Source organism: Felis catus, chromosome B3, assembly GCF_018350175.1.
Source record: "Felis catus isolate Fca126 chromosome B3, F.catus_Fca126_mat1.0, whole genome shotgun sequence".
NCBI classification, from domain to species: domain Eukaryota; kingdom Metazoa; phylum Chordata; class Mammalia; order Carnivora; family Felidae; genus Felis; species Felis catus.
In genome coordinates, this window is record NC_058373.1 from 65,382,080 (window position 1) to 65,403,847 (window position 21,768).

At 35.8% G+C, this 21,768-nt stretch overlaps 2 long non-coding RNA genes across 6 annotated transcripts in view; both read left to right on the forward strand.

The window, feature by feature from the left end:
• The window catches only part of LOC111560835, a 334,796-nt gene extending 321,181 nt beyond the window's left edge, over positions 1–13,615 (forward strand). For all 5 annotated transcript variants that reach the window (XR_006599337.1, XR_006599336.1, XR_006599338.1 and 2 more), the window contains one exon: positions 11,703–13,615. This is a non-coding gene — a long non-coding RNA (uncharacterized LOC111560835). The remainder of the gene's footprint in view (positions 1–11,702) is intronic.
• Positions 13,616–13,669: 54 nt separating this feature from the next.
• LOC111560836 overlaps positions 13,670–21,768 on the forward strand; it is an 88,765-nt gene continuing 80,666 nt past the window's right edge. The window contains exons 1-2 of the long non-coding RNA XR_006599340.1: positions 13,670–16,630; positions 21,217–21,399. This is a non-coding gene — a long non-coding RNA (uncharacterized LOC111560836). The remainder of the gene's footprint in view (positions 16,631–21,216; positions 21,400–21,768) is intronic.

Sequence of the window (21,768 nt, forward strand, 5' to 3'; positions counted from 1 at the left end):
AAAGAAAATCGAGAGGTTTTCTAATTACTTGGCAAACTCACATAACCCATTGATTGAATTAAAACTGTTTAGTAGAGGCAAACAGCTAAATTATTTATCTGTTGGGATTTTTATCTAGGATAATAAATGTTTGTCCACTTCCTGAAGTGCAGTGCATACAGATAACAATGCAGCACAGGGTTCCAGAAAGGTAACTGCGTCGTAAGTATTGTTTCTATGATAAATGGCAGCTTGCATTTCACAAGAAATGGCTTTCCCAAGTAATTCACCATAATTGGGACCGAACTATGACCTTTCCAGGTGCCAAAAGATACTTTTTAATTTTAAAAAAATCATACATATTTTTACATCTCTTTGCAAAATGTTTCCTAACAACCATTTGATCAATCTTTTTAGAACTTCCAATAGATGAAAATGATCTATAGATAACCCAAAACTACCAATCATTCATTCAGATAGAATGAAAAATAGTCTCTTATTTTCCATTTTCATTTTGATCTTTAAATCCATTCCTGAAACTGACAAATTTAATATGTGGAATAACAAAGGACATACTACCAATTTTAAAGAAGCGTCTCAAAACCAGTAGTGGACTTCTTTAAGCAGTTAATATGATGAGTTCTAAACTGTGATCCCACTCAGGCATCCATAGCTGAAGTGTTTACTGCCATTAACAAACATATCCAGGTTATGTAACTGGCCAGATCAAAGGTAGCCGGAGAACTACAGTGAATTGAGAGGTAACTGAAGGGAGACAACATTGATGTCTCCAAACCAGGCTGACCTGGTAATTTTACATTTAATACAGCCTGAAGAGCTGGACCCAGCCTGTCTCCTGAGCCCAGGATAACCCTAACTTGAGGAAAGAAGCAAAGGACCCACTAGTATCCTGAATGGGATCCTGGGACAGAAGAAGGACATTGGTTTCAAACTAAGGAAATCGGAATAAAGTGTGAGGTATTTGTTGGATATTCATGGAGTAATGCCCTTGAGAGAAAAAAAAAGCATGGGAGTTGTCAGAATTGGGAAGAGAACAATGTAGAGTCAAGGTTGTATTATTATTTTTCATCTATGTAACTCATGCCTATGTAATAACCTGTGAGCATCAGCATATATTATTCCAAATACTCACTTAAAATTTTAAAATAATTAAAGTCCTTCGAATGAAGTAAATCACAGTGAATTGTCCAACTTCCTATTGCTGTATTAGAAAATTCCTGGACTTTTTTCAAAGCCAGCTGCACTGGGGCTGGAAGGACATCAGAGGAACTCACCCAGGGAGCTCCATGGAAAGGCAGTCAGCTCCCAGCTCACAAACCAGGCCTGGGTTCTAACTGTAAATCTCCAAGCACTTTTCATACATTACCTATAATACCCTTTAAGACATGTTGGCTGAGGACTCTTTTTAAAATATATATATGTATTTATTTCCTTTAAATCAATAATGCCTTTCTAGCACTCAGTACTAATATACCTTATGCTTCCATAACACCTCTTTTAAATAATATGTTCAAAATACATTAATTCATCCTTTGACCCATAGGAAGTAGATTTGATTATATTTCTTCATATACCTCACATTACCTGGAATAATGCCTTGATTAGAAGCATCTTTTTCTAGTGATAAAGACACGGGATACAAAATCAAAAGAAGCCGTATTGAGTCCTGGCACCAAGCCACACTGGTATAAATTTGGGCAAATCATTTAACCTCCATGAGCCTGCTTACTCATCTTATAGTTCTGAGAAATTAAGTGAAAAATAAATATGAAGGCATTTGTAAATTATTAGTGAATTAGTAAAGTTAATTCATTTATCTCTTCAAAAAGTATCATAGTACTAATGTGTGCCAGCCATGTGCTAGGTGCTGGGGATACATCATAAACAAGTGTTGGTTCCTCCTTCTAAGGAACTCATGGTTTAGTTGAGCAAATAGACATTATACAAGTAATCGTAGGCATGATGATGGTTGTGACCAGAGGTCCAGAGTACATGGGCCCATCTATGTGGCTGGAGAACAAGCTAACGGAAGGTGAAAAATCAGCTTATGGTAGCTTCTCAGATTCAGGTCATAAATAAATGATAAGGCTAGGTGAAGGTAAAAACCCGTTTTTTTTTTTAAATTTAATGTTTACTTATTTATTTTGAGAGAGAGGAGGAGGAGCAGAGAGAGAGGGGAGAGAGAATCCCAAGCAGGCTTTGTGCTGTCAGCTCAGGGCTGGATTCCGTGAACCGTGAGATCTGACCTAAGCCAAACCCAAGAGTCGGACGCTTAACTGAGTGAGCCACCCAGGTACCCCAACCCTGTTATTTTTTTTTTAATTTAATTTATTTATTTTTGATAGAGAGAGAGAGAGAGACCTGGGAAGGAGAAGAAAGAGAGCAAAAGAATCCCAGGCAGGCTCTGCGCTGTCAGCACAGAACCCAATGCAGGGCTTGATCTCACAAACTGTGAGATCATGACCTGAGCTCAAACCAAAAGTCTGACATTTAACTGAGTGAGCCACCCAGGTGCCCCAAACCTTTTTTTTTTTTAAGGCCAAGCAGAAATGTATTGAAAGAACTAAAAAGAGAACCTAGAAATTTAAATTCTTTGTCTGATAGTTTTGTCCAGTAGGTTGTAGCTCCCAAACATTTGATAAACTGGTGGGTGGAAATAAAGAATGAGATATCTGTTTATCATGTAGCTCATGGGTGATGTCTACTTTCAAAGTAGATAATTAATCACATTATATTAGACATTGTTGTAATATTCAGCGCCCTTGAACTGCCCTTGTAGAAAGTTAGACTCTCTTCTAACAATGTCTATTTAGCACTTCATTTAAATTAAACACTCTAAATGGAAACCCAGTTCATCCTGAAAACTTCATTGTAGTGTACTTTGTTGTAGAAAACTCAAATTATATTAACTGAACAAAAAATGTCATAACAACTTAATACAAATGTTAAGATGGAAGAGCAAAGAAGAAATCAAGGATCACTGAGCCCCTCCTATGCTCCAGGTGATGTGTGGGTATGCTTTCACGTGTATTACTTGCCTTAATCTTGTTTAAAAGGTGCGTTTCTCAGCCAGAGTGATAAGTCATGACTTTGAAATGATGTCATGAGAATGGCACACTTTACCACTGCCCTCTTTTTTTTAAGTTTATTTTTATTTTGAGAGAGAGAGAGGGTGCGTGCAAGGGGGGAAGGGGCAGAGAGAGAGAGGGAAAGTGAGAGAATCCCACGCAGGCTCTTCACCAGCAGTGCAGAACCTGATGGGGGGGGCTCGAACTCACGAACCATGAGATCATGATCTGAGCCGAAGTCAGACGCTTAACCAACTGAGCCACCCGGGCATCCCAGTTTTTCTAAAAACAAAACAAAACAAAAACCACAGTTATAAGGCCATCAGATAAATTTCAATAGAGAGGCATCCTACAAAATATCTGACCGGTGTACCTCAAAACTTGTCAAGGTTATAACAAACAAGGAAATGCTGAGAAACTGTTGCGGTCAAATGAAACATAAGGAAACACGTAGACTAGATGTAATGTGGTATCCTGGATGGGATCCTGGGACAGAAGAAGGTCATTGGTTTCAAACTAAGGAAATCCGAATAAAGTGTGGACTCTAGTTAGTAATAACATACCAGTAGTGGTTCATTAATTGTAACAAACGTACCATACAAATGTAAGATGTTAATAATAGGGGAAATTAGGTTTAGATTATAAGGGAATTCTGTACTATCTTTGTAATTTCTCTATAAATATAAAACTGTTCTAAATAAATTCCATTCTAAAAAATGTACGTTTTATTAATCTCATTTTACAAACGAGGAAAATTTAAGTGATTTCTCTAACATTACATAGCTAGTAAGACATTAATTTCCGCTTGCTGGCATGCAGGACGAAGAGTTGGCATTTTCCACGAGAGAAAAGCAACAGCGGCTCTTACAGAAAGTCCTGGCAGCCACTGACCTGGATGCTGAGGAAGAGGTGGTGGCAGGAGAATTTGGTTCCAAATCCAGCCAGGTATCTCGGCACTTTGGCACAATGAGCTCTGTATCTGGGACCGACCACCCCGTGTACATGGAACACTGCTCTTCATGGGGCAAGACCCACGAAGCACGTGCACCCACTCTTCAAGCGATTCAGGAAATGATGTCCACAGGGCCACACAGGTCAAGCCTGGGTGCTCAGCACCAAAGCTGGATAGGAATTTTCCACATCATTTTCTTTCCTCTAGCATTGACCAAAGTGATCTAGGTGCAGTGTTTGTTAACTGTGTTGAAGCAAATGCATCAAGGGGCGCCTGGGTGGCTCAGCTGGTTAAGCGTCCAACTTCGGCTCAGGTCATGACCTCACAGTTTGTGGGTTCAAGCCCCGCGTCGGGCTCTGTGCTGACGGCTCGGAGCCTGGAGCCTGCTTCGGATTCTGTGTCTCCCTCTCTCTCTGCCCCTCCCCTGCTTGTGCTCTGTCTCTCTCTGTCTCAAAAATAAATAAAACATTTAAAAAAAATTTTTTTTTTAAAAAAAAGAAAATGCATCGAGAGCTTGGTTCTGTCTTTGTGAATCATCCAGGACTTTTTCAAAAAGTTGGGAGACTATATTTTGGGGGGTCTTTTTTTCTGGGCCATTTTTTCAATCTTGGGGAGTGGTCATTCCTGTATATAAATATTTGTAATATTTAAGGTGTATTTATGTTAATGCTCTGAATAAACAGAAATGGAACTTTTTAAAAAAAATCTTTTTTGAACATACATCTGCCTAAATCCAAAGCCCCGCACACTCTGACCAGGGAATCTTGTTCTGGATCAAGGAAGTGTCGTTTACAACATCTTATATCATGTTTTATTTTTTTCACATTTTTAGCACTAGGAAGTATATAAAAACATTAGAAAAAGAATTCCAGTAGCTGTTTAACCAAATGTCATGCATCTCTGTTCAAGAGTTTACTGGTCACTTCCTTAAAATAAAGCCTATACCTGTGATAATAAATATGTGTTTTCTGCAGGTATTTAAACATAAATGGACACACCCACATATCCTTACAGAGAACACACACATACCCACTTGCATAAGAGAATAGCTACCTAAATGTATGATTTTAAGTTATTGTTAGTATTATTTTTTCCCCAATTAACATAGCAAACCAGAGGGAGTCACTCATTTGCCAGGTTCTGCTCAGTAACGTATTGTTTGGACAGTCAAATAATATATAAACTCTCCTATTCTCTCATTGTTTAGGAAAGATATGTTCAAAATTAATAAAAATTCATTATATCTATATACCATTCATTCATTCATTCCTTCATTCATTCATCCATTTCTAAACAAACCTAAATACCACCCAGTGTTCTCAAATTTAATCATCATCATAGGTGATTCAGGTGATGTTACAGACCCAGGATTGTGCTATAGATGATTTAACAGACCAGAAGAGGCATGTCAGCAAAGGAGACAGCATGAAGAAAAGCCCAGAAACACAAAAGTGGAGAATCTGTGCCGGAATCAGCAACTAACTGGTAGATTATTTAAATGTTCAGATGTTGTAGAACTCTTAGAAAACAAAGGTCATTGCAGACAGTTTTATAACCTAAGTATTTTTGCTTCTTTAGGGCTGATAACCTGTCTCATATTTTAAACTGATACGTATTTGTTTATTTAACAATTCAAAATCTCAGGACATGTTTACCTTCTTAAGGAAAATGTCTGCTAATTTGGAAAAATCAGTTGTAACAAAATACATTGGTACTATCTATGAAATTGAGTTTTGTCAAAATGTGGTTAAGAGTTCATGCCCATGCTTGAATAAGTCTAGGGAATTGGTAATCTTATCAACATTTTATTTTTTAATTGTGATGATGAATAATGAATTGTCAACCCTGAAAACTTTATAGTAGCTAAAGGGCCATCAATATTGCCGGATGCAAAGTTAAACCAACTTTTACAGATGAGAGATGCCTTTCGAATAGCTGTGATGAAATGTATTCCACCAGATGAATTTCTGTGATATGATTGCAAAATGAACCTCTCTCTCTCTCTTTTTTTAAACAGGCAAGGGAAGGGGGCAGTCAGTCTGAGATTTACACCTGATTTGTGTTATAGTAATCTTTGAAATTAAGAAGTGTATCCTTGCATTTCATTAAATTCTGGCTAATGAGATAACTGTCTTCCCAAGGAGGGAATGATAAAGTACTCAGGCCATAAAGCATAAATTAATACTGCAAGGTTAAACACTGGAACTAACTCATGTTTCAACAAAAGCCCCTACCAGCAGTTAAATTAACTGACATAAATACCATAAAATCTGTCTTTATTTTAGTTTCAGATGATGCTTCTTTTTACACCCCTGCTTTCAGTTTGTATAACTCATTTTTGCACATTATTGCATGCACCATTTGCCATTTAAAGAATCAGCTACAACGGGGAAAAAGATTTAAGGAATCAAATACTCCGAGAGGAAAAAGAAACTGGTGGGTCTGGGGGTATCATACTGAAGATTGTTAGTGCCGTTGAAAAATACTACAATAGACAACGGTAGTTCAAAGAAACAGTTAATTATGAGACGACCAGCCCAAAGAAATCTACTTTTTAAGCTTTTGATAGACATTTTGAAAAAAAAAAATGCCGAAGAAAACCTGTGGTGATAATAGGTTTGATATATATTCTGGCAAAAATTATATCACATTAATGAGGTGGCTTAAAGGGCTCATGCATTTTGTAGGAGGCATTTCAATGTATTAGTATAATTAGCAGTGATGAGAAAACTGTTTGGAACTGAATTACCTCTCACGAGTTCATTTGAGCTATATGAAATTACACCATGCAAGAAGGAAAATTATGGAGCCATCCAGAGAGAGTTCATGCCTGATTTGATCATAGCCACTAATTGGATGATCATTTTCGTAAAGCTTTTCAAATGGTTGACAGTTTCTGCCTCTCATTTTTTTTTTTAATGGACGAGCTCTTTATTTCTTGTACTAAGCAACCAAACATAGGTTTGTTAGAGATTTGGGTGTTTCTACAGGGACCTTACAGGTGTAATTGTCACAATCTGAGCAACCTTTGTCCCTTAATTAGCTGCTTTTGGGGAACCCCTAATGAGAGTTGCTGTTCTTATTAACAATCTTAGAGAATACCTGATGAGTGAAGCTCTCCAAGCCTGATGTATGTCAGCAGCTACCATATGACAGCAATTTAATGAAGTTAAAATCTGACCCGGTTGGGATGGATCGAGGAGCGTTTGGGTTGTACTGCTTTTGATTCTTCTGAGTGTGTGTGTGTGTGTGTGTGTGTGTGTGTGTGTGTGTGTGTGTTTAATGTGAAGTGGGTGCTCTGATAAAGGACAACAGAAAAGTAAAGGGTAGGGGGCAGAGAAAGGAAGCTTTATTTATGGATTTACTTTATGAACTCTATTCACAAGACAGCCAATAACCAATATCAGAGGATAATTAAAATCATGCAATTAGCTTTCTATGTATAAAGTGCTTCGTATGAATAGCATAAAGCAGCAAAGTCTTAGTATTTGAAGGATAACTAAATATCATACTTATTTTCTGCGTACCTTTTTATCTTCTCCCTACATCCTGCTTGAAACAACATTTTCATTTTAGCCATACAAGATTTTCAAATGAGATTCAATCTCGTGGTGTTAAAATTTTTTTCATTGTACTTCTTTCAAATAACATGCATGACCTAGTAAATCGGAAAATAAAGTCATTATGGAATTGTGCCACTTGTTTTGTTGCTGAAAAGAAAAGAAACATTAGGTTAATGATTTTTCAATATGATTGTCAGGTTCTAATATTATGAGAGTCAGCTGAGATACAAAATAGCACTGATTTTTTTGTGTGTGTACTTATGTGTGTGTGCATGTGTATGCATATACCTGCATGCTCATGTTCAAATTCTAAAGTGTTTTTTCTCCTGGCCAAATATTCCAACTTCTACCCTCTTTATTTGGAAATATCACCTATTTACAGCTAATAGATATCACAGGACACTTGCTCATAAACACTACTTTTGGCAATATTTGCATATGTATATTTCATGCACAAATCAGAAGGTGAAATCAAAGTTTTAGTGAGTCTTCTGGCTCCTCCTTGGATTTTCTGTGCCTCTGACTTTCCTAGGTCTACAGAGAAGTTGTTAAATTTGGCCACTCAGATAGTTGAAACCAAACATCTTTTTAGTAGGAGCAGGATATTTTACAAGTGTGCTTGCCACACCGAGGGAGCAGAATTCTGAGGCATCTGAAATTGAAATGTCAAGAAATCAGAACTTAGAGATACTGTTATTCTTAGGTAAGTTAGTTAAATTATTTCAGAAAGGAAACATGTTCCTTAGTAATAAATAATTCCATTTTAACCTTTTTTTTTTCAGTGCTAGAAAGGCTCATAGGGATTGATGAACAAATTGTTGGATTTACATACAAGACATATTTTCAGTCTACAACCTGTTCTCCACTGACATGTATTTGTTCAGGATACCAAAATGTAAAATAACCAACAAATTTCTGAGTGAAAAGTCTAAAGGACATTAAAAAAATTATCTTTCTAATGGCTTTCCTTGAACTGTTGTTGTTGTTGGCTTTCTGGAAATTCTCTTTTCCTCAGCTTCTTACTATACCAACTCCCCATGGAAAGCTAAACTACCCTTTTGCATATTTTCATTATCAGCTTACTGCTTTTTTTGAACTGGAATTTGGTTACCCCTGAGTTTCCTATGTTAGTTTCCCTCTTTCTTACATTTCTTCTTTCACAAGAAAATTGATGTCAATTTTCTGAGTTCTTGCCCTCATATTTGATTGATACTTCAGCTAACTATGGAATTCTAGGTATGAAATCATTTTCCTTCAGAACTCTGAATGCAGTGCGGAATTATCTTCTGCATTTCAGTGTTGCTGATGAGAAGTCTGGTGCTAGTTTGATTGTTATTCCTTTAGAAGTTACTACTTTTTCCCCCAAGAGTATAAGGATACTATGTTTTCTTAGGCTCATGTATTTGAGAATTTGTTGTTGTTGTTGTTGTTGTTTTCTATATACTAGCACACATAAATGGAAAATCTGGCTGGACAAAATCCTTAGGATATAATATTTCCCGCTCAAATCTGCAGCTTTACTTTGCAAGGTAGAAATCTGATACTAGTCAGACTTGTATATTTTGGTAGGAAATTTATTTATTCTGCCTGCAAAATACTTGCATGGATTTTTTCTAATGTTTGTGTTCAAATATTTTTCAATACATATATTTCTATTTAAATATATAATTCCGTTGATTATTTCTGAGATGTTAGTTGTTTATATATGCCTATGTAAACAATATATTCAAATATTCTAAGCACAGGAAAGTGTTTTCAATCATAATCTTTGATTATTGTTATTCGAATCCTTATGCTTCCTCTTCAGGAACACCTGAGTGCTGACTTCCCCTCTGACCATCTCTCATGTGCATTCTTTTCTTCCTTACTATTTTCATCCCTTTGTTCTTTTCTTCTATATTTTGGGAAAGAATGTCAGCATTTTCTTTCTTTTTTCCCCCACATTGCTGTATGAGCTTCCACAGCAATAATTCTAATCGGCTCTTTATTAACTCTGGAACAGACTTGAATTTTTCTATTGTATGTTTTAGTCTCCTTAGGCTTTCCCTTTTCTCACTTCTTATTTTATCCTGTTGCTGTGTGTATCGGATTCTTCTCTCCGTAGGATGTTCTGTTTCTGTTTTGTAGGGGCCAAATAATCTTTAATCATATTGAGAATGGAAGAAAAGTTTAAATATTTTCCTTGGTTTCCTAAAAACTAATATTTTAGTACTCAGTGGTATCTCCTCTTCACTTTTGTTTTCACAGTCCCTAAAGTGAATTTTTCCCTCAAATTAGTTTCCCACTACCCAATATAAAAATGTACGTGTATCTGAAGCCATTCTTTCTACATCACAGCTATTAATTTTATGAAATCTCCATTCCATTCCATTATGTAAGGTACAACTCTAAACTTGTGCTCTGGAGCGAGTGTCTCTCGCGTGTTGATGTTTCTCTTCTGCCATCTTCACAGACCTTTTTTTTTTTCATGTTTGGTTTATTTTTGAGATAGAGTAGGAGCGGGAGACAGGTAGTGACAGAGGGAGACAGAGGATCTGAAGCGAGTTCTGCACTGACAACAAAGAGCCCAATGAAGGACTAGAACTCACAAGTCATTAGATCATGACCTGAGCTAGGCACCCCATTCACAGACGTTTTTAGAAGCATTATCTATCTTCCTAGTCTGTATTTCCTCAGCTACCTCAGCTTCCTGTCTCAGGAAGACTGCTGCCTCATATTTCCACCAAAATCACACTCATCCAAGAGAGTAACAGTGTCCGTGCTTCTAGTTCAGTGGCTCTTTTTCACTCCACATGTCATGTGACATCTCAGCAGAATTTGAAATATGATTGACTATTCCCTTTTTCTTGAAATACTTTTAACCTATATACCTATATCTGCCTATCTTCTTCATCTTTTTATCTATTTAGGCCTTTGCTATTTTTATTATGGATTTCTATAAGTTTTACATATTATGGGTATTAGCATTTTGTCTGTGACAGAAAGCATTTTAGGGAAGAGGTATAGCAGGTCACATAAGTCAATATAATATGGGTACTTATTTAACAAACTGAGACGGAAGATACTGAAGGAAATTTTTTAAGAAAATAACTTTTTTCCATTTCAAAAGTATATAGTTCTCTGAACTTCATGGTCCTATAAATTAAATCAAATGAATTATATGCACAGGCATTAATTTTTAGTGGCTCCTCTTGGGAAGATAAACCACTATTTGGCAATGTATCATTTTATCATACTAATTATACCAGAAAATTTCCTTAACTATTTGCCTTTTTTAAAAAAATAGGTGGAGAAAATATTTGGCAAATGTAACCAGTTGATGAGAAATATGAATAAGTCTCCATATTCTAATAAATATAGTTATTCAATTGTATCATCAGAAGACAATACTGGAATAAAATCAAGGTTTTTAGGAAGATGAATTAGGGAGATTAATGTTGGGTAGGCAATCAGCAGTCTCTGCTATAAGAGCTATGCATGAACCTACTTATTCATTAGTACCGGTTTCACATAAGGTTGTCAAGTGGAGAAAGTTGGCATTCAGGCCCTCACACTCCCTGCCTACTCTGCTAAACTAACAACTTTCTGTGCCTCACTACTCTAGATAAGTTTTTATTTTTACTCAGTATGCACCAAAGCATGCATATTTTCTTCCTGCATTCTCTGAAATAAGCATAAGCAACCTTAGAGACCACAGGAGTAGAGAATAATTGTATTGATTTTTTTTTCCTTTCATAGTTCTCTTAGCTAAAACAAATACTTACAAAGTCATACATAAAAATTAGCAACATAATTATAACCCATGTAAAATGAACTATTTGTAAAGCATCATCATACACATCATATTCTCTTTCATGTTAATCTTGTGAAATAATAAATATTATTATAATCTCCATTTTAGAGATAAGACATTCAGAGATAGTGACATGCCAAAGGTGATGCACCTCATAAAAGGCAGGTACAAACAAGACTTGAAGCAAAATCCTCTGACTCCAAAGGCTGTGATCATTCCATTATAATATGCAGTCTCAACTGGCAGGAACTTAAAAAGGTAAAAATGTTATGAGAGAAATTAATGGTTGCCTATTCTATATCTGTTCTCCTCTTTTTTGTTAACAGATCCCTCATTATTTTCAGAGGAGTGAGGCAAACAGCTCGAAGACTGCACTTCCCTTTGTCCCTTGCCAGTGAGAAGCAAGCGAAGTAATGTAGAGAAATGCCGGGAAGGCTAACTCAGGTGGAAGATGTACTTCTTCAGGCTCCTTATTCCTTTTTCTTGCTGCCTGAAATTCTCCAGGCACCAGCCATCTTGATCCCTAAGGTAGACTTCATTATACAAACCACGTGCTAAATGGCAGATAAAAATATAGAGTCATCATAGCACCTCTGGTCTACCTACCTCAATTAACTTTCTTTTACTTACACACAACAAATTACAAATAGCATAAAATGGAGTTCTCTTGGTAATTTCTACTTTCTCTTTATCAAGAGCTGGAAAAAGAAGAATAAGTCCTTTGGTTTCAGCCTTGATTATTTGGAGGTTTGTGTTACCTGTAACTGAAAAAAAAATGAATTCATACAGATATATAGTACCTCATTAAATCAGAAAAAAAAATTCATGGATTATAGATGAGCAACATCTAGAATAATCTTCTGCAAAATGTTACCTAGGGCTAAATGTGTTTTAGAAGCAGAAAACAGCTTTTTTTGAGTAACAAATTAATAGAATTATGGAATTTAAAGTTTATTAGGAAAAGAATTGGATGCTTTGTGGTAATTATCCAGCATAGGGAGAGTTTATGTATAGCAGTTGTGCTGCCGGCAGAAAGCTGGTAGGTAGATTGACAGAAGAGTTATTTCAGAGCCAGGCTGCTGTGAATGTAGAAATAGCCTCAATCAGTTCATGCTCCTGAGGACAAATGATGATTCCTTATTATGCTTGAACTATGATGAAATCAGTGAAGGCATCGTGGTAAGAAGAAAAACCATGGGGATGCTATTAAGAGTTTAGCAATTCTAGTTTGTGTGGGAATATGGATTCCACTTACCAAAAATAATAGCATATAGGAAAAGAAGACAGAAGTTACTGTCATTGTTTTTGAATTGCTCCCAAGCTATTCCATTGTGTCATGAATTTCAAGTCAAATTTCATGTTTTTAGTATTCATTTTATTAGTGTGATGTATGTGTAGTGCCACAATATTACTATAATGAAATAATATGATATTATGAGTTGTCTTCCCCAGATCTAAAGTAATGCTTGTAAAACATGTAGTGGAAATGCACATCAAAATGAGAGGTAGAGAAAGAGCAAGAGGGAGAGAAATGGAGAGGGAGAGAGATTGCTTCTCTCCCGTTACATTCCTGGGTCGTAGTGCAGTCTTGTATCAGTGCTCCTTTGCTCATAGGCCATCATTATTGTGTCCAGTTTTAATTTGTGGCATACCCCACCATAAATTAGGCTTGTTAATGCAGCGGTATACTAGTATTACTGCTTATCCACTGGACACCTGAATCTTAGTTGTAGGGTCAGGTAATAAAGTACACCCGATCTGGATATTTATCTATCAAAATACCCAGAAGGGTTCTTCAACTGATGATTTCATGGAGAAAACCAAAGAATGATTTGAAAATGGCTGAATCTGAATCTACACTCTGGAATAAGAGCTACAACCTTATTTCTAGGCAATTAACTTTCTTTTACTTACACACAACAAACTACAAATAGCATAAAATGGAGTTCTCTTAGGAATTTCTACTTCCTCTTTATCAAGGACCTGGAAAAAGCATTTTGCCATAGGAATGTCTCTGTGCTGGTTCAATTGGATTCTTTTTCAAGATTCAACTGACAGCCAATTTGGGTGTCACTTCCTTACATCCATGGGAGACAATGAATGAAATTTAAGGTCTTCAAATATGGGTACGAATTAGATGATGGATTGAAGAAAAGGAAAAGGCATTCCAAGCACTATGAATATCTTTTTTTTTAATTTCTTTAATGTTTATTTATTTTTGAGAGAGAGAGAGAAAGACAGAGTGTGAGTGGGGGAGGGCAGAGAGAGAGGGAGACACAGAATCTGAAGCAGGCTCCAGGCTCTGAGCTGTCATCACAGAGCCCGACAAGGGGCTTGAACTCACGAACTGCGATATCATGACCTGAGCTGAAGTCAGACACTTAACCGACTGAGCCACCCAGGCGCCCCAGCACTATCAGTATCTTAAACAAATTCACATAGCTAAAAATGAGAGTTGCATGATTATTGCATGAGGAGCTAACTGCCCAGACTGGAATACATGCTCATATTACATGATTATGGTAGAAAAGTTTGGACAGGTGGGACAAGAATCTTAGACAGATATTGTAGGTAGGTTTGTATTCCAAGAAGCAGAAGCCTTTCTAGGTGTTAGAGAAAAGGGCCTCATGACAAAAAAAAAATGGTATTTTTCAAATGCCATCTCACTTGTGCAGAGGTTGGAATGAAATGAAAAAGACTGTTTAAAGGGAAGTTTCAGCCAAGAGGATTTAGTTATAATTCAAATATAATTAAGAACTCAAACTCTGTGAGCAAAACTGGAAAGCCACAAATGTACAAAGGAAGAATTAATTCCACCTAGTCCCTTCACCAAATGAGAACAGGGTATGGAATGGCAGAGTCAAAGAAACTTAAAGTGCCCCTTAATAAGGTTATTGAATTTATTTATTATTTTTAATTTAAGAAAGGGAGAGAGAAGTTACAATGTACTGTAGACTCTTCATTTATTTCAAACACACAGCATATGTGAACCATACAGGTCTTGTTTTGCTTTGTCACATTGGCTAGAAAGAGAAGCATCTGTTTAGATAGACACTAATTTTTCCATCTGATGACTTATATATACTGTGGGACTATGGGGATTGTTTTCCTATTATGAATAACTGCAAAGGTTCATGGTATGTCTATATGGAATCATGAAGTCAAGTTGAAACCCAAGTCTTTATCTTCTACACCTTTCCTGCTGTACACAAAATTATTTTCATTTGAATGACATAATTAGTACAGAGTAGAACTTAGGTAGAAATTATAACATGATCAATGATCTCAGAGCACTGATTGCTAAATGAGAAAACAGTCTTATTTTCTGTTTCTCCTAGAAGGATAAGCCAGGTGGGCAAGACATTTTGCCAACTCTGCTTCACCAAGTTACCCCCCAAGCCCTTCAATCCTAGTAGCTAAAACTACTTTAGCAAAAGAACTTCACAGTGATTAATTTGATCTCCCTTCCCACCACTTGCAAAAATATTCTTTATCTATCACACATTGATGCTCTTTGATGTTATACAAGAAGGAGTTTGTGCTTGGTAAATGGTATTACACATTCATTTCTAAACATAGTGTCTGGGAAAAGCTGTTGAGTTTATCAAAAATAGGAAAGACTTTTACATTTGGGACTGAGTCATGTAGAAGGAAATTGCTCAGTGTTGGAAGTGATTGGGGATAAGGAGTACTATCCCTTAACCTTGGTTCATTTTTCTCCTAACACTTGATCCTCCCCTTAGGTAATTGCTTATTGACTGCTTGTTGATCCCCCACTGCTAGAATGAAAGCTCTGTGAGGGTAGGGAATTGGGCAGCATTGTGGATATTGTCTCAAAGAATCTAGTCACATCCTAGATGTGAGTCCTACAGGCAGGCCTAATTTGTGTGCAGTTGCTAAATTGTAACCCTCTAGGGAGTGGTGTGTGGCTTTAATAACCATGATTTCGAAGGGAATGCTATTGTTTGCATATTTAGATAGATAATTTAATTTTTCTGTTTTATACTCTAAATGAAATAACTCAGGAAAAAAATGAAGATCTGGGATTTTCCACTTTAATATTGTGCATTGACAATATCTTTATAATTTGGTGTTATAATTATTCTTACAGGACATTCCATGCAAATGCTCTTACATGGCTTATTTTGCATAGTCTGAGAGCACTTACAAAATCAGTTTTTAAAACTATAATAAGCAGCAGTCCAATAAAAATGTGTTTAATCTGACTTAAAACATAAGTAGATTCTCCAGTTTTCCTCTTGCTTTCATAAATATTTGCAAGTTGCCTCTCCAGTCTAAGATGTCCCAGAGAATTCACTACTACCCAGGGTATGTATCTACCACCCATCTGCATGGAGTAAGGTGACTGGTGAGTATCATAGACTGTAATACATTAAAATGGCAATAAACAGGATAGAAATGAAAGAACTGGAGAGCAAATAGAGTAACATTTTATTTCTAAGAGCTAGTAAATATGTACAAGAATAGAGGCATGCTGGTGATGAAAATCTGTTGGGGTGTGTGTGTGTGTGTGTGTGTGTGTGTGTGTGTGTGTGTGTATTGCTTCTTGAATCAGGTGGGTAAATAATGATAATTATTTAAGAGTTTCTTCCAGATTCTCCCTTCCCACAGGACCAGTTTAGATAGATCTGCATGGTGTTGTGTCTTATCTTGTTTTGTTTTACTTACAAAACACTGCTCCCCTTTGAATTTTCTTGACTCTTATTTTTATCGTCCCAAAGGACAATTAGTCATGCCCCTGAGAAGCCCAGTTCAAAGTGTAATGTGTCATTATACTGATAGTTTTTTTTTTCTTTTCTCTTAATATCAGTGGGAAAAAATCTATCTTAGTGTTCTGTCAGATCATTGCTGCTTTATGTCTTTGACTAAAAAGTCATCATCTTTTTCCTTCTTTTAAGAAAAAAACCGAAACTATATTTAAAGTCATTTAATAAATTCAACCGAGTTAAAAAGATATATTAGTTCTACTCAGGATTGTTTACCCTGATGGAGACTTACAGCAGAAAAAAAAACCCACAAGAAATTGTAAGCATTATTCTATTTGTTAGGGTGATGAAATTTAGAACTTGTATTTAAATATGGGTGTCTCTGACTTTCTGAATATTTAGAATCTCCCACATAAAGAAGTGAATCTACACTGTACACAATTGAACAGAGACAAAAAGATCAGCTTTGCATTTGCTTCTCAACCCCTCTCTGCACGTTACAGATAGCATTACCTTTCTGAGTGATGGTAAGCAACAATTTTAAATAAATTGCCCTTTTTTAAGTGTACTGAATTGTTGGTCTGAGCTGGAGTAACGATAGAGAACAAAATGGTTAGAAATTCTGTTTCAAGGTGGGCGTTCAATTTGAGTACTGGACATTCTCATTGTCAGTTTGAAAAGGAAAGGTGGAGAGAACATTTTCATTTTAACTTTTACTTCTTTTTTTAATATGTAATTTTGAATTGCTTTAAGCAAATTAATTAGCAATTTTTTTATTGGACAGAAGTTTATGTATTCTGCTTTCTAAAAATATGGGCATTTGTGGGGAACCTGGGTGGCTCAGTCAGTTAAGTGTCTGACTCTTGATTTCGGCTCAGGTCATGATCTCACGGTTTGTGGGTCCAAGGCCCACATCCTGTTCTGTGCTGACAGCAAGGAGTCTGCTTGGGATTCTGTCTCCCTCTTCCTGTCTCTCTGCCTCTCCCCACCATGCTCTCTCTTTCCCCCTTTCTCAAAACTAAATAAGTAAACATTTAAAATTTGGGCGTTTGTGTCCTATTATTGATCAATGAAAGCTTATTAATCATAATAAAACTTCATTAACTCAAGATTTGTTATGTTATATAAATTAGTATATTTTTCCTCATCCCTTGTCAGTGAAGTTATTCCACACATGTGATACCGTTAGATTCTTTTATCACATTCTACATTTCATTCTGGCATTCTCTGATCTCTTAAACAATTTTTTAAAAATTTGCATACCTTGAACTGTAAAGTTCACTCTTTGTACTGTAAAGCTCTATGAGCTTCAACAAGTGCATAGTTCATGTATCCACCATGACAGTATCATACAAATTAGTTTCAGCACTGCCCCCCCAAAATCTGTGCTTTACCTATTCAGTACTCCCCCTTCCCTAAACCTTGAGCAACCATAGGTTATTCTCTCTACAATTTTGTCTTGTTGAGAATGTCATATAAATACAATACAACATTGTATACATTGTATACAATACAACATTGTAATACAGTATTTAGATTTTCAGACTGGCTTCTTTCATTTAGCATTTAAGATTCATTAAGTTTTGGGTTTTTTAATGTTTATCTTGAGAGAGAGACAGAGAGCACACGCAAGTTGGGAAGGGGCAGAGAGAGAGGGAAAGAGAATCCTAAGCTGGCTCCTTGCTGTTAGCGCAGAGACTGATGAGGCACTTGAATTCATGAACCGTGAGATCATGACCTGAACCAAAATCAGGAGTTGGGTGCTTAAATCAACTGAGTCAACCAGGGTTGACTAAGATTCACAAGTTTTTTTGGTGAGACTTGATATTTCATACCTTTTTATCATTGAATAGTATCCCATTTTATGGATGTACTTCAGTTCTTTTACCCAACCAATCTATTAACCAATCTATTAATTACCCAACCATCTCAGTTGCTTCCAGTTTGGGGCGTTTATGAATAAAGCTTCTGTAAACATTCCTGTGCAGGTTTTTGTGGGAATATAAGTTTGCAAATCAACTGAGTAAATATCTAAGAATGTGGTTACCGAGTCATATAGTAAGACAGCATTTAACTTCATAATTAACTGCTGAACTGTTTTCCAAAGGGACTGTGTCATTTTGCATTTTCACCAGCAGTGAATAAGAGTTTTTCTTTCTCCACCTCTTTACCAGCAATGGGTGTTGTCACATTGTTTTTGTTGTGTTGTGTTGTGTTGTGTTGTGTTGGATTTTAACCATTATAAAAGATGTGTAGTGGTATCACACTGTTTTGATTAGCATTTCTTTAATGACAGTTGATGTTGAGCATCTCTTCATGTGTTGCTTGCCATTTGTATGTCTTCTCTTTTACAGCTTTATTAAGGTATAACTGACAAAGTTGTAAGATAGGTAAAGTGTACAACATGATGGAAGGATTCTCCCCATCAAGTTAATTAACATACAGCTATCACCTCACATATTTACCTCTTTTGTGAGAACATTTAAGTTCTACACTCTTCGCAGATCAGCTACACAGAACAGTGTCATCATTTATAGTCACCATGTTATACATTAGATCTTCAGATCTCATTCATCATATAATTGAAAGTCTGTATCCTTTAATCACCAATCCCTATTCCTAGCTATCCCACTCCCTAGCCCCTGGCAACTAGTTTTTTACTGTTTCTATGTGTTTAACTTTTTTTCAGATACCATGTATAAGTGATCTCATGTAATATTTGTCTTTCTCTGACTTATTTCATTTAGCATAATGCCCTCTAGGTTTATATGTTTTGACACAAGTGATAGGATTTCCTTCTTGTTTAAGTTGAGTGATATTCCACTGTACACATATACCACATTCTCTATATCCAGTCAGCCATCCATGCACCCTTAGGTTGTTTCCATACCTTGCCTATTATGAATAATGCTGCAGTGAACATGGAGGTGCAGGTATCTCTTCAAGATAATGGTTTGTTTCATTAGGATGTATACCTAAAAGTGGGATTGCTGGGTCAAGTGGTAGTTCTACTTTTTATTTTTTTGAGTAGCCTCCATATTGTTTTCCATAGTTGCTATACCAGTTTACATTCCCATCAGTAGTGTCCAAGAGTTTACCTTTCTCCACATCCTCGTGAGTACTTAATTCTTGCTTTTTTGATAACATATTTGAGGTGCTATCTCCTTATAGTTTTGATTTGCATTTTCTTTACGATTAGTGATGTTGAGCATCTTTTCATGTACCTGTTAGCTATTGTATGTTTTCTTTGGAAAAATGTCTATTCAGGTCCTTTGCCTATTTTTAAATTAGGTTACTTACGTTTTTTGTTTGGTTGGGTTTTTCTTGTTGTTGTTGTTTTATTTTTAGTATTGAGTTTATGATTTTATTATATATTTTGCTTATTAATCCTTTTTTTAATGTTTATTTTTGAGAGAGAGAGACAGAGCATGAGCAGGGAGGAGTAGAAAGAGCCCCAGACACAGAATCTGAAGCAGGTCCAAGGCTCTGAGCTGTTAGCGCAGAGCCCAATGGGGGGCTCAAACTCACGAGCTGTGAGATCATGACCTGAGTCGAACTCAGACGCTTAACCTGCTGAACCGCCCAAGCATCCCCATATTAATCCTTGTTAGCTATGGGATTTGCAAATATTTTCTCCCATTCTGTGGAATGCCTTTTCATTTTGTGGGTGGTATCCTTTGCTGTACTGAGGGTCCTTAGTTTGATGTAGTCACATTTGTTTATTTTTGCATTTGTTGCCCAAGCTTATGATGTTAAATCCAAAAAAATCTTCACGAAGACCAATGTCAAGGAACTCACTCCCTATGTTTTCTTCCAGGAGCTTTATGGTTTCAGGTCTTACATACAAGTCTTTAATCCATTTGGAGTTCATTTTTATAAGGTATAAAATAGATGTCATGTTTCATATTTTTGCACAAGACTGCCCAGCTTTTCCAGCACCATTTATTGAAGAGGCTGTCCTTTCCCCATCATATATTCTTGGCTCTTTTTTCATAGATTAATTCACCAAACATGCCTGTGTTTATTCTGGGCTCTCTTATGTTCCATGAATCCATTGTTCCATTTAATTACTGTAGCTCTATAATAGAGTTTCAAATTAGAAAGTGTGATGCTTCCAGCTCTGTTCTTCTTTCGTAAGATTGCTAAGTATGATCTTTTGTGGTTCCATGCAAATTTTAAGAAATTTTTCCAGTTCTGTGAAAAATGCCGTTGGAATTTTGATAGGTATTGCATTGAATCTGTAGATCACTTTGGATAGTATGAACATTTAAAAAATATTAATTTTTCCAATCCATGAGCACAGAATGTATTTCCATTTATTGTGTCTTTTTCAGTTTCTTTCACCAATGTCTTACATTTTTCAGTGTACAAATCTTTCACCTTTTTGTTAATTTTTTTCCTAAGTATTTTATTCTTTTTGATCCAATGGTAAATGGGATTTTTAAAAAAATTTCTCTTTCTGATAGTTCTTTGCTAGTGTATGGAAATGCAACTAGTTTTTGTATATTTATTTTGTATTATGCAACTTTGTGGAATTCATTTGTTAGTTTTTAACAGTTTTTTTGGCGTCTTTAGAGTTTTCTATATATAATATCATATCATCTGCAAATAGAAACGGTTTTTCTTTATCTTTCTGATTTGGATGCCTTTAATTTCTTTTTCTTACCTAATTGCTCTGGCTAGGACTTCAAGTACTGTGTTATTTTTTCACATTCAATTTAATACTCTTTGTCAACTTGCAAAATTAATTACAGTGTGACACTGGGAAGCATGGGGAAGCATTACATGTATATTGTATTGGGGAAGCATTAAGTGTACATAGTATTTTGAGAAAAATTGACATCTATATAATTTTCAGTCTCATTATGCATTTATTCATTTTTTTACATTATTTATTGAAAATTTGAAGCCTTATTTATGCAGTTTCTGATTATTATTAACTTTATTCTCAGTTGTTTACATTTTTGTGCTATTATGAATGGGATTTTTGCTTATCATATTTTATTTATGGTATGTAGAAAATCTATAATTTCTATTCATTTTATAATTGTGCTGTTTACTGAACTCTCTTACTATTTCTAATAGTTCCTCAGTTTATTCATTTGTTTCCTAGGAAGTGATAATATTGTGTATTATACTTTGATGATGATGATGATGATGATGATGACGAAAACGACAACAATGATGATTATGATGAAGGAATTAACAATGAGGATTATGATGAGTATGATGATTCCATACTATACTGGTGGTTAAAAACAGTGTTTATGAACAGACACTTGAGGATCAGGAAGAAGTGAGTTTCTGCAAAAGCTATGCTTTCCCCCCTTTTTTCTTACATTTTTTAATCTTCTAAAATATATTTTTGTAAGTGGTGTTTATGGGTATTCTTGGCTTAGACCTGTCATTAATGGTAAAGCCTCTAGAGCAGGACTTCCGGCACTGATATTTCTTCAGTTATTGGTCCTACAGTGTGTCTATCCAAAAAAAAAAAAAAATGCACAGTCAAGTAGATTCATTTACAATGCAAACTGCTTTCTCCACTTTAAGGTTCACACTGAATTTTAGCATTTTAAAATTATCAATAATTTTACATTACTATGTGGTATTCTCTAACCTAGTATTTACAGATCTTTCATGGAACTCTTATTAATATTACAGAAGT